Genomic DNA, 12,054 nt, shown 5'->3' with positions numbered 1-12,054 from the left:
TATTATTTGATATCAAAAGGGGCGGCAGAACACTATTGAGCTCAGGGGCCGATCTTGACAGCCCAAAACTACCAGGTTTACGTGTTAGGACAAGGGCGTTGTGGTCACTGTCATGCATTGGGTAGACCCTAAAATCCAGCACCCTGTCCCAATGTATAGCTTCCATCATTATATAATCGATGATAGAAGTTTGCCTTGTTCTGTTAAAAGTAACTAACCCTGGTCTATCCGATCCCACCCTCCCGTTACACGCCCGCAGAGACCTCGTAAGGCAGAGTGATTTAATCTGAAGGACCAGCGGAGTCCATGCTCTGACAGGGGGGATCAAGGGGCCGGGGATGTGCCAAAACTGGTCCTAAAGTCTAGTTCTCCCATATCTGAGCTCACAAGTGGCTCAAACTGGCAGTTAAAATCGCCTCCGACTATTAGGGCAACTGAGGGGTCAAGTGACAGTATAAACTGCCTTAGTGCTTCAATAGCGCCATATTCTTGTCCACTCTGTAGTGGCCTTGAATAGATATTTAATATGGCTACCTGGGTCATGTCTTGGAGCGTTAAGAGTACACATTGGACATCAGAAGAGTTGGTTGGCATCTGGACTGCCTGGACACCCAAATGCGTGCCCACCCAAATTGACAAACCGCCCGAGGGTCTCCCTCTACCTCTAAATATTGCGAGGGTATCAAAAGTGGCAAAGCCGGCCCATACACTCTCCTCCAACACCCATGTTTCCTGCATCAGACAGATGCCGTGCTTTCCCATAAAGAGGCCCCACTCAGGTAAAGATAACTTATTTTTCAACCCAGCCAAGTTCCAGGACAGGATTTTTATTCTACCATCAGTTGGCCCAGTACTAGATGAGTGTTTGCCTTTACCTAGTTTAAGCCCACTAGAAGACATTGGGGTCTCCTTCTCTGACGTCTTGTCTTTTGCCTCGTCGCTAGACGTCTCCACGATGGAGACACAGGCCCCCACCTGGCCCCTAATTTCCCCCACTTCCACCCTAACCCCTATACTCTCTTGTTGGGATGTATTTTGGTTTTCAGCGGTATTAATGGCACCATCACCCTTAACTATTGCTATTTGTAGGCCTGGACTGTTGGCTATTTGAGGTGTCGGGCTCTGTCTCTCAGGGCGTCAATCCACCTGTTCCAAAGCACTAAACCTATTACTTTGAGGAAAAAATGAGAGTAAGGGGGTGTATGGAAAAAAACCCTCCCGAGTTAAAGTCCCCTGTTGGATTCTATGGGGTAGCATGTTCTGGCCCCCTTGGGGCTGAACACCTCTATTTCGTCTGGGTCCTAGCTGAGGGGTGGGGTAAAAGTACGATAGATGTGAGGGCAAAATTTGTGTTGTAGACCAAGTGGACGCCCCACTGCAGATGTATTCCACAGCGCGGGTGTGCCGAAAGTTAATTACGACACAATTTCCTACAATGGTTTTTGGTCCCGACCCAAGCCAGTCAACTTGTCTAACACACATCGATCGCCACAACCCTCCACAGTCCTGCTCCCCCGCCTCACACCTCGAGGGGGCCCAAGCCGGAGAGATCCTCTGGAGAACCGTTGGCCTCGTCCTGAGTCCGCCCTCACCAGTAGCCGTGCCCGAAACGCCTCGGACTTCCACAAGCAAGGTACTCCTGAACTCCGTCTCGAGTTCATATCGGATCCAGGGTCCGCAACGTTCTTATTTCCCTGTCCTCGTACCTTGCTGAACAACGAACATTCAAAGACTAATCTTGCCGATTGTAATCTGGTGGCCTCCAATTGCTAAACGTTATTTGGTCTTGTGATAATCCTGCTTGAATATATCTTTTATATAAAGTATACGTATTTTTGATACAACCATACGACTGGTGTCCATTTGTGGTGGGTCAGTGGGTTTACTGTGTGTGATCATAAATGCTTAACTTACTATCGCCCTGAGGATTAGCCTTGCCTGCTCGCGCCACACTACCTAGAGGGTGAACAGGGGTTATTCGAAGGAGTAGTTCCCTTGCCCTGACTGGAAGTGAGGGTCCCTGCTTGTCACAAGTGCATACCTGTGCCAACCAGAGACCTCCGGTTCCAACATTTACAAACTGGGGCGGATTGACATCTATAACAACCCAGAAGGGATTGCAAAGGAAGATGTAAAATGGGTAAGATCACAGTTTCTGAATTTACAAATGATGGAGCGGGAGGAGCTAGAGTTACAAAAACCCTTGGTCAGAGCACACTTTTTATTAAATACCTCCCCTTTGATTGAACCTTATTTAAGAATTGTGACCAAACCATATCATCGATGGCTGCTGACGAGGTTCTGCTTTAACTTAATCCATTTTTCGCTGGGGAACCTTTCTGGATGGTGTAAACAAGAAGAGATAGTTGTGTGTCAATGTGATGATTGTTCTTTACAAGATACACTGCATTTCATCATGTTCTGTGGTTTTTATGACTCCATTCGAAGGCAGTTTTTAGTTCCTCTCTTGAGAGGAAAGGGTTTTCAGCAAATTAGACCAGCTTTATTACATCTCCAAATGCTAGATGATGTATGGTCCATTTTAAATATTGCTAGTTTTTTGCTTGCTGCTGTGCGGTTAAGGAAAAAAGATTTCCTAATGCCATTATGGTATGAATTATTTTAGAGCTGTAGCAAATGTGATCTATGTCTATTTTTATTAATCTTGAGGCCCTGGTGAATTTTATAATATTGGATGACATCTTTGACTTTTTTTAAATATGGTGCCTCCCTGATGTAATTAATTATAAATAATTGTGATTTTTAATGTATGTTTCTTACTTTGAATGATTTTAACTAATCAAATAAAGTGGTTTGACTGACTATATGTAACTGTAGTGTGACAGCTGAATTCTAAAACTGTTGTAGTCTTTTCATGGTCATTAAAGGTGATCCGTGTTAGAGGCTATTGGCATAATCAAGCTTGGACAGAACAAGGGAGATGGCAGCCTGGACCTTGTGTGGAAATCCCAAATGGGGGAAGATTTGTCACAGAGTTTTTAAAGTAACAAAGCTTGATATCGCTAGTTTTCCCACTAGGGCATTCATTGATAGCTTGGAGTCCATGGTCAATCCGAGTTTTCTTACTTCCTTTGATACTTTAGCCAGTGCTCCCAGATCATGAGGGTCATAATGTTTCCAATCGTCACATGTGAGTATTTCTGTTTAGGAAGCATTTAACTTGAGATGGCTCCACATCATCCATTGATCCACGGCTGTGAGACAGCTGAAAATTGGTGATTTTCCAATGTATTTGAGGCATTTCAGTTGGAGGATCAGTTGTGTGTCATTTGCATAGTTATAGCATGTAAGGTGAAATTAATTGATCAGTGCTGGTAATGACTTCATGTAGATGGGTGAGATGATAGAGCCTTGAGAGAACCCTGCTTTTGTGAAGTATGGTTTGGATGAGAAAGGGGGTATGGATGACATTAGTTCTGCTGCGAAGGTAGGATGTGATCCAGTCTAGATCAGTCCCCTCTATGCTGGCTTCTTAGAGTCTTTGTATCAGAGTGTCGTGGTCAACCATGTCAAAGGCAGCTGAGTGGCCCAAGAAACATAGTGCTGCAAACCCATAGTGGTCAACTCTATTCTTCAGGTCATCCCAGATGGCAAGGAAGGCAAATTCTGTGCCTCTTCCTAGACGGAATCCCATTTGGAAGTCTGAAAGTATGGCATGATCTTCAATGAATTGTGACATCTGAGCGAATGCTGCTCATTCTGTCAGTTTGCTCAGAAAAGGTCCATTTGTCATCTATCTGTAGTTGTCAGGGTTCATGGGTTTAAGTTTATTTTATTCAGTAATAGGCATATGTATGTCTTTTTTAGTTCTTTTGGAAATATTCTGGTAATTAAGGAATTGTTGATTATTATTCTTACTGGAGTGGCAGCAGAGGTTGTTAGAAGAATTGTCTTGAAGGTTTGCGGTTGACACGGGTCAGAAGGGCTGCAGGCAGGCCTGCTTGTTTTAACCAGGTCCATAAATTCATTGTGTGACATGTGTTGAAAGGAACGGGGAGGCTGGCTACGGTATTCTTGAATTGCTGTTTTGGAAAAGGGTCAGTGCTGGTGCTTTGTCTTTGTTTTAAGTGCGAGTTCAGCATGTCTTCCTTGGCTGTATTATCATTTGCAAGTTTGTCTGTGAAATCTTCAATAACAGGATGAGCTCCTTCTAGGCAATTTGGTTTATGCAATTCATTGAGAATTTGACAGAATTCTTTATTTGCACATTTAGCATTTTGAATTCTGTCTGAATTGTATCTTTTCTTAGCTTTTTGATAGCTGACTGTATAATCTGTTAATTTTGTGTAGGCAAACGTTTTCTTGGTTGGTGTTGTTTTGAGCCTGGCACGTTGCAACTTTCTTATTTGATGTTTTATCTCTTTTATCTCTGTTTTACTCCAAGGTGCTTGTTTTGTTTTGTTCTGTTGTGTGGTTTTTAGTGGTATCAGGATATAAAAAGCTTCCTGTAGCCACTCATATAGTTTTTGAACAGAAAATATTGTGTCTAGAACTGTACTGCATGTTAGCTGTATTTCTAAGTGTTCCAAATTGAGTTTGTTCCACAGCCGATAGGTGGATGCTCTTAAGGTGGTTTTAGGTGCGTCGCTTAGGGCCCGATTCCGATCCGAGTCGGAAAGCGTTCCGACCGACACGGACCAGATCTGAAGTCCTACCTACTCATACAGGCGCTTTCCGACCTGCAAATACGATGTGTCCTGTTGAAATCCAACCGACTCGCACAGAATCAATCCGGACTGACCGAAACGTACGGAAAGCAGTGCCCCCGCTCGGAAATGGAACCAAAACCTTCTGACCAACATAGAATGGCTATAGTTCTGACAGACACGAACACACACCTTACAACCAGCCAAGTACGATATGACCCGGACAACTGAACGTACCCGTCAGGCCCTAAAGAAATCATGGAATTGACAAAGAAAAAGGCCAAACAGGCAGTTAGAAAACCAAAAAAATGCAATATTCAAACCAAGACACACCCACAACTCCACCAATAAAAAGACCAAAAATCCAGACCATGATCCTTTGCAAATCTCACAGACTTGCAAACAGACAACACCACCACACTGAGACATACAGACACTACCAACACACTACACAACACTAGCACCACACAATAGGCACACTCACAGACACCTAGCCATACACATACTCACCAACCCTCACTACCATACCCACCCATCACCATGCCCCCAAAGAAGAATCAAAAGTTCACAGACAGTGAGTTGGAAGTCATGGTAGATGAAATCATCAGAGTAGAGCCACAGTTATTTGGCTCCTTTGTCCAAAAGACCCCCCTATCCCAGAAAAACAAGATGTGGGCGAGGATTGTCGACAAGGTGAACGCACTAGCACCTAGCATGCGCAGAATGGACGACATCAGGAACCGGTGGTGCAACATACGCAGGAGGGTCAATAAACTCATCAGCAAAGAACATGCCCTGAGCCAGCGCACTGATGGTGGTCCTCCTGCAAAACCAGTGCATTTCACTCCTGGGAGGAGAAGGTGCAGGCCATGTTCCCACCAGTTGGCCTCCATGGATTGCCTGGAATACCAGAGCCTGGTGAGTACACAAACAACTATTCCAAACTGTGATGTAATAGCAATCCGCACCCACAGACAATAATGTCAGGGGACAGAGAAAACATTCACTGCCATCAAGCCACATCAACCTAAAGATATTTATCCTCTCATGTGTATGTCATCTAGAGAAACACAATACCTGCAATGTCCCAGTAATATGTACCTAGGCCAATACATGTACAAACCCACTGACAAATACCCCAGGGATTTGGCCCCATACACCACCAAACACCGTCAGCCATCACGCTACCACAGTTACACACACTCCCGGGGAAGCAGAGTCACAGAAAGGAAGGTTTGGTGTGCCGGGAAGGTGGGTGTAGCTGAAAGCAGGATGAGATTTGTAGTCCCAGCCCATAGTCCCCATCCCACATGTCCCAGGAATAGCCCCATGCACCATGCTCACCTCACAGGGAGTGTCAAAGTACAGCCAAGATTGCAGACACTGGGCTCTGGTATGGGGAACACAAGGCCTTGTTGGGACTTGGGCTCCAACAAACACCAGGATACCACTGTTAGGTAACTTGAACATGTACTCAGACTCACTGTCATGGAAGCATGGCCCATGGTGGCACCATATGGTCCATGGGGGAGAAGGAGTGCAACCTCAGACTACATCTCCCAGGAGGCCTTGTCACACACACCCCTTCCACCAACAACAAACACCATACCAGGGATGAAACACAACCTGAGACTCAAGGTAAATCGACTTCCAAGATGCCTGACACTGGGGCCTGGGGGGAGGTGCTGCAATCCAGGCTGGTTTATGTGTGCCAATGCAGATTGTAACTACAAACATACCTGCAATGTAACAGGAAAGTTCCCCATTCACAAAAGTCACTAAACTGAGAACAAACTCACAGCCAGGCAATGGGATCCAAACACCAGTCACATGCAGCAGCCATCTTGTCTGCACACATCCTATACCAGGAAAGCTGAGTCACAGGAAGGAAGCATGGGTTTTCTGGGAAGGGGGGTAGAGTGAAATGCATGATGGGGGTTGGAGTCCCAACCCATTGTCCCCATGTCCCAGGAATACTCCCATGCACCATGCTCACCTCACAGGGAGTGTCAAAGTACAGTCACAATTGCAGACACTGGGATCTGGTGTGGGGAGCACAAGGCCTTTCTGGGACTTGGGCTTCAACGAACACCAGGACACCACTGTCAGGCAACTTGAACATGTACTCAGACTCACTGTCATGGAAGCATGGCCCATGGTGGCCTATCTATTCCCTGGGGGAGAAGGAGTGCAACCTCAGACTACCTCTCCCAGCAGGCCCTGTCACACACACCTCTCCCACCAACAACAAACAACACACTTGTGCGAGGCACAGGAGAGCACGTTTCGCAATGTCCATGTAAGTCACTTAAACTATACATGAACTGTCCATACACACAGCTCTACTTGCACATAAAACGCATCAGGACAATGTTCCAAACCTACATCGGCATCTGCCTGTGATAATTGAGGACAATGCTATGCACATACACTCATCATGAATCATTGTACAGATTTGAATGTGTGTCATACGTTTATGTGTGTTGAACCACAACCTACATTGTGTGCCTCTTGCACCCACAGGTGCAGCTGAGGAAACTGCAAGAACAGACAAGGAAGATTTCCAGTCCCAGACTCTGGTTGACACGGAGCTGGCCGGTGTGGATGCCTCTCACTCCTCTGACGATGACCATGAATGACCTGGCCCTTCCAGTGTGAATCAGCGTGCAGCAGCAGTAACATCTGCACCCCCTGTCACTACTCCTACTCCATCTGACAACACCCCGATGACCCCCACTAACACGGACAGACCAAGCCAAGACAACATTGTGGGCATAGCAACACAGGGAACCCTGGAGGTGGCTGCCAATTCCACCAGTGCCATCACCAGAGGAGGCCCAGCGTCATCTGTGCCTGAAACAGCAAGACCTGCTCGTGGGGGTAGGGGTGGTGGGACTGGGGGCAGGCTGAGGCCACCTCATGCCCATGGTGCTGCACCCCAAGCTGATCCCCAGTTGGAACGCATCATAAATGCGTACCAGCAATAAACCGGAGACTTTGGCCAGGTTGTGGGGCACCTCAGGGACATTAAAGAACAGCAGGCTGAATATAATGCCAGATTGGATGCACACATGTTGCGGGTGGAGACACACATGGCCCGCATGGAGTCCAAGATGGACAAGTTGGATGATGTTACGGCGGTGCACAGAGACACACTGGATGCCTATGTCAGATTGCAAACAACATGGCCCCACCTCCCTGTGTGCCCACTACATCAGTTGCCACAACATCTGCAACTGCCACAGGTAGGGAAGTGGACTTTGACGTAAACACCAGCGCACCGCCACAGCCTGCACCTGAGGGAACCCCCCCCCCAGGAGAATATGTGAGGTCGTCCAAAGAAGGACAAGTGAGAGGCAGCTGGCCCAGCACTTCCCCCAGGAAGTGAACACCTGATCCTGATGTTCACCATTGTGGGCAAACCCTTCACCTTGTCGACTGTCCCCAACTCTCCCACATGTGATAGAGGGTCTGATTTGAACCAATGGATCTAATGACTGTGGACTTTACTCTGCTAATTTCATCTACCAACCCTTTCAACTCCTCTGTGAACTTTGGATTCCCATTGCACTGTACAGCACTTCATGTCACCTATATCATCCACACACATGTATGTAAATAAACACTTCAAATCACAGTTGTAGCCTCTGTGATAAATTTAACTGGGTTTTTCACATATAGGGGATGATATGCTAAAGTAAGTCTATGCAGGAGAACCACTAGAGCAATCTAAACACTGAAATGTGATTCATGTTGATGTGACACATATGAGAGGTACACATTACTAGGTCAACACAACACAAAATCACCATGCCTATCACATTTTTTGCCTCATACATTGGGAACTGCAAGTACACACAAATGCTGAAGCAAAGCCAATCACCCCACAGGTATACATTGCCAAGATTTTCTGATGTGTGGACACAGAGAAAGCACACCACAAACTGGTGCACATCTTTATTACACATACACAACAAGTAAACTAAACATCAGATGCAAGGTACCCTCACATAACAGTGACCAAAAAAATCACCAAGAATGGCAGACATGCCAGCACCGGAATGTGTGGGATGATGCTTCCGGGAACCATAAAAGGTTGCACTCTGTGACAGTATTGTGCGCTTCAGAGGTTACGTGTCACCAGACAACAGCCAATGGACCCTGTGAATGACAGACATACAACAGTACTGAAATCACTAGATCACTGCATACATCTACAATACACACTACATACACAATTTCAAAGAGTTGTGAAAAGATCTGAAGATTCATGGCAACACTGATTGGGAGGACATAGTAACTCAAGGGACACATGAATGCAACAATTGTGACACGTAGCATGCAGAAACACATCACAGAGCACAACACAGACACATATCAGGTGATGCAAGAATTCTTGACAACACATTACTGTATACTCACAATTAAAAGAAGAAGTTGTTGATGAGCTGAGTCCGGACATCCCCCTTACCCTCATCGTCACTTGCAACATGTCCCAGGCCCGGATCCTCCCATGCTGGCGGTTGCTGTCCATCATCATCTTCGATGAGAGGCACCTCCTCCCTCGCTGGCATGTTGTGTAGCATGCAACACACAATAAATATCTTGCACACCTTTTCAGGTGCATATTGGAAGGCCCCTGCTTTCCGGTCCAGGCAGCGGAATCGGCATTTCAGAAGTCCAAATGTCCACTCTATCACTCGCCTGGTCCGCCCATGTGCCTCATTGAAACATATCTGTGCAGGTGTGACAGGGTTCCTAAGAGGTGTCAGCAACCACAGCATGTTGGGGTACCCAGAGTCACCTGCACAAAAACAGCCAAATATGTCACGGATCAGGAATAAGCGTGTATTCCAAAGATACTTGAGACACGTAAGGTAAAGTACAAACTCACGGTCAAGCCAGGCGCTCTGGTTCTGCAGCTGTAACATCATATGTGATATCCTGCTATTCCGCATGATGTAGGCGTTGTGTCCTGAATCAGGGAAACGGACACAGAGATGTGCAATAGACATGTCCGCAAGACATACCACTAGGGCATCAATTGAGCCAATGACATTTGGCATCCCTCCCTAGGCATAGAAATCTCCCTTTATGCCTGCCATTTGTTGTTGGCTTGGAAATCGGATGTATCTGTCCAGATACAACAACATCGCCTCAAAAACATAACAGAGAACACAACTGAACATAGTCTGTGATACCCCACCAGCACCAGCCACTGTGTATTGGAATGTTCCAGTGGCAAAAAAATGTAGGGCTGCCATTACCTTCACCAGCGCAGTTTGAAACGCACATCCAGGTTGTAAATGTGGGGACAACTGCTCCTCCAAATCCTCTACCAGCTGGCGTTTGAAGCGGTACCATCGGATGCACTCACGTTCAATCATGGTTGCAAGGTCTGGGAAAGGTCTGTGGACATTAGGTCTCCTGCAGTACATAGGGAATCAAAGAAATTATTTCAGTTCCCCCACATCTGTGGCTATGACCAGGCCAAATACCACATGCTACATCACATCAGGACACAATTGAGTCAGGTGTGTGCAATTCAGCATGGACACATATGCCAGCCATGTGCCCCTCACCTAACATGTCACCTCCACATGGTGACACAACAAGTGCCATGCTCTGCTGTCGACAAATTGTGTGCCCTGTCACAGTACATCTGAACATATGTCACATAACAAATACACACCTCAACAACTAGTGAGGATAGTTGTGTTGTCAAAATGACAGGGGACTGGCAGTCACACACACTCGGGAACATGTATTGCGACATGGACACAGTCACCATGTAATGTCTGATGTACACGTCCCAACACAAGCATTACACACACAGGATGTGTAAACAGGCTTGTCTGCATGGCAAACGTGGATGTCTGTGACACACAGGCACAACACCAAATCCCATGCCCAAATCTGATGGAGGTTGGGGGGATTAACAACTCCCAGATACAAATATGTCCATGCCCCTATCATTATACGCAAATACTCATGATGTACCACACACAGCAAGCCCAGGGGCACACATTACATATCATATGCAATGTAGGGTTCATGTGACATGGCAATACACAATGTGCCCCAGTAACTGTGCACAGGCCACATGTGTTGACCAGCAAAGTCCTCAAGCACAGTAGAGAGGTGCATCAGACACAATGCCTTTTTGTGACCATGTGACATGGCACATCCTGGTAGTGTGTACCACATTGTGCACATCAAACATGACATGTGTACACATGTACACACACATGTAATGAAGCATGAATAGTGAATGCCTGTACTGTGTGACAGGCTGTCACTGTGTTGTCCAGCCCCTCAGTCCATGTCAAACCATTTAGATTGGCAGCCTCTGACCATCGAATGCAATTATCACACTGGCGTGTACGATTCTGAATTACGTGTCGGACACCTGGGGACCAAGGCGTACACACGCCTTGGTCATAGACTGTAAAGGCTATCTTTGTCGGGTGCGATTTGACGAGACGCGTCGGACACTTGGGGACCAAGGCATATGAATGCCTTGGTCATAGACTGTACAGGCTATCTATGCGGGTGTGAGTTGACGAGACGCGTCAAACACTTGGGGACTAAGGCATACACACGCCTTGGTCATAGACTGTACAGGCTATCTATGCGGGTGCGAGTTGTCGAGACGCATCGGACACATGGGGACCAAGGCGTACCACGCCTTGGTCATAGACTGTAATGTGTATATACGCGGGTGCGATTCTGAAAGATGCGTCGGATGCCTAGGGACCAAGGCGTATGCACCCATTGGCTATTGGCTGTCATGGAGACAAGCCTTGTGTTTTGCTACATGTACGACTCGTGTGCTGCCAAATTCAGTTGGGCCAATACAACAATGTTGCAAATTCAATGGTGTGATGATGCAGAAAGTTTGAACGAGGCGGAAGGAGTGTCCGATGCATTCAGTCATGGATTGGGCAAAATCAGATAATGCGAACGTGTTTGACCTATCTCTTTGGCAGCATCTAACATGTACTGCCTCTGTAGCACAGCTATAAGGCTGTCTGTTCCCCAGAGACTGCACTTGCTTGCACTATATGCCACAGGACTGCATTTCTTCACACCACTGCTGCTGTCTCTGCCTCCTCTGTATCGTGCAATGGCACGTGCTGTGGAGAGAGCCCCTGCATTCACTGAGGAGGAGAACCAGGCCCTGCTGGACAGCCTCCTCCTACAGTACTGCAAGCTGTATGGGAAACCAGGGGAGCAGGTTAGTGTGGAGTCCACTGCCTTGGCATTTGTATATGTAGTCTGACTGGCTCACAAAGGGCAAGCATGCACACTGAGTAAGTTTAAGTTTCAGAGTGTGCTGATGTATGTACAACGCTGGCAATATTTCTGATTGAATTACTGTCCTTTT

This window comes from Lissotriton helveticus, chromosome 4_1 (assembly GCF_964261635.1).
Source record: "Lissotriton helveticus chromosome 4_1, aLisHel1.1, whole genome shotgun sequence".
In the NCBI taxonomy this organism is placed as follows: domain Eukaryota; kingdom Metazoa; phylum Chordata; class Amphibia; order Caudata; family Salamandridae; genus Lissotriton; species Lissotriton helveticus.
The sequence above is the reverse complement of the archived record's forward strand: the minus strand, read 5'-3'. Positions refer to the sequence as shown.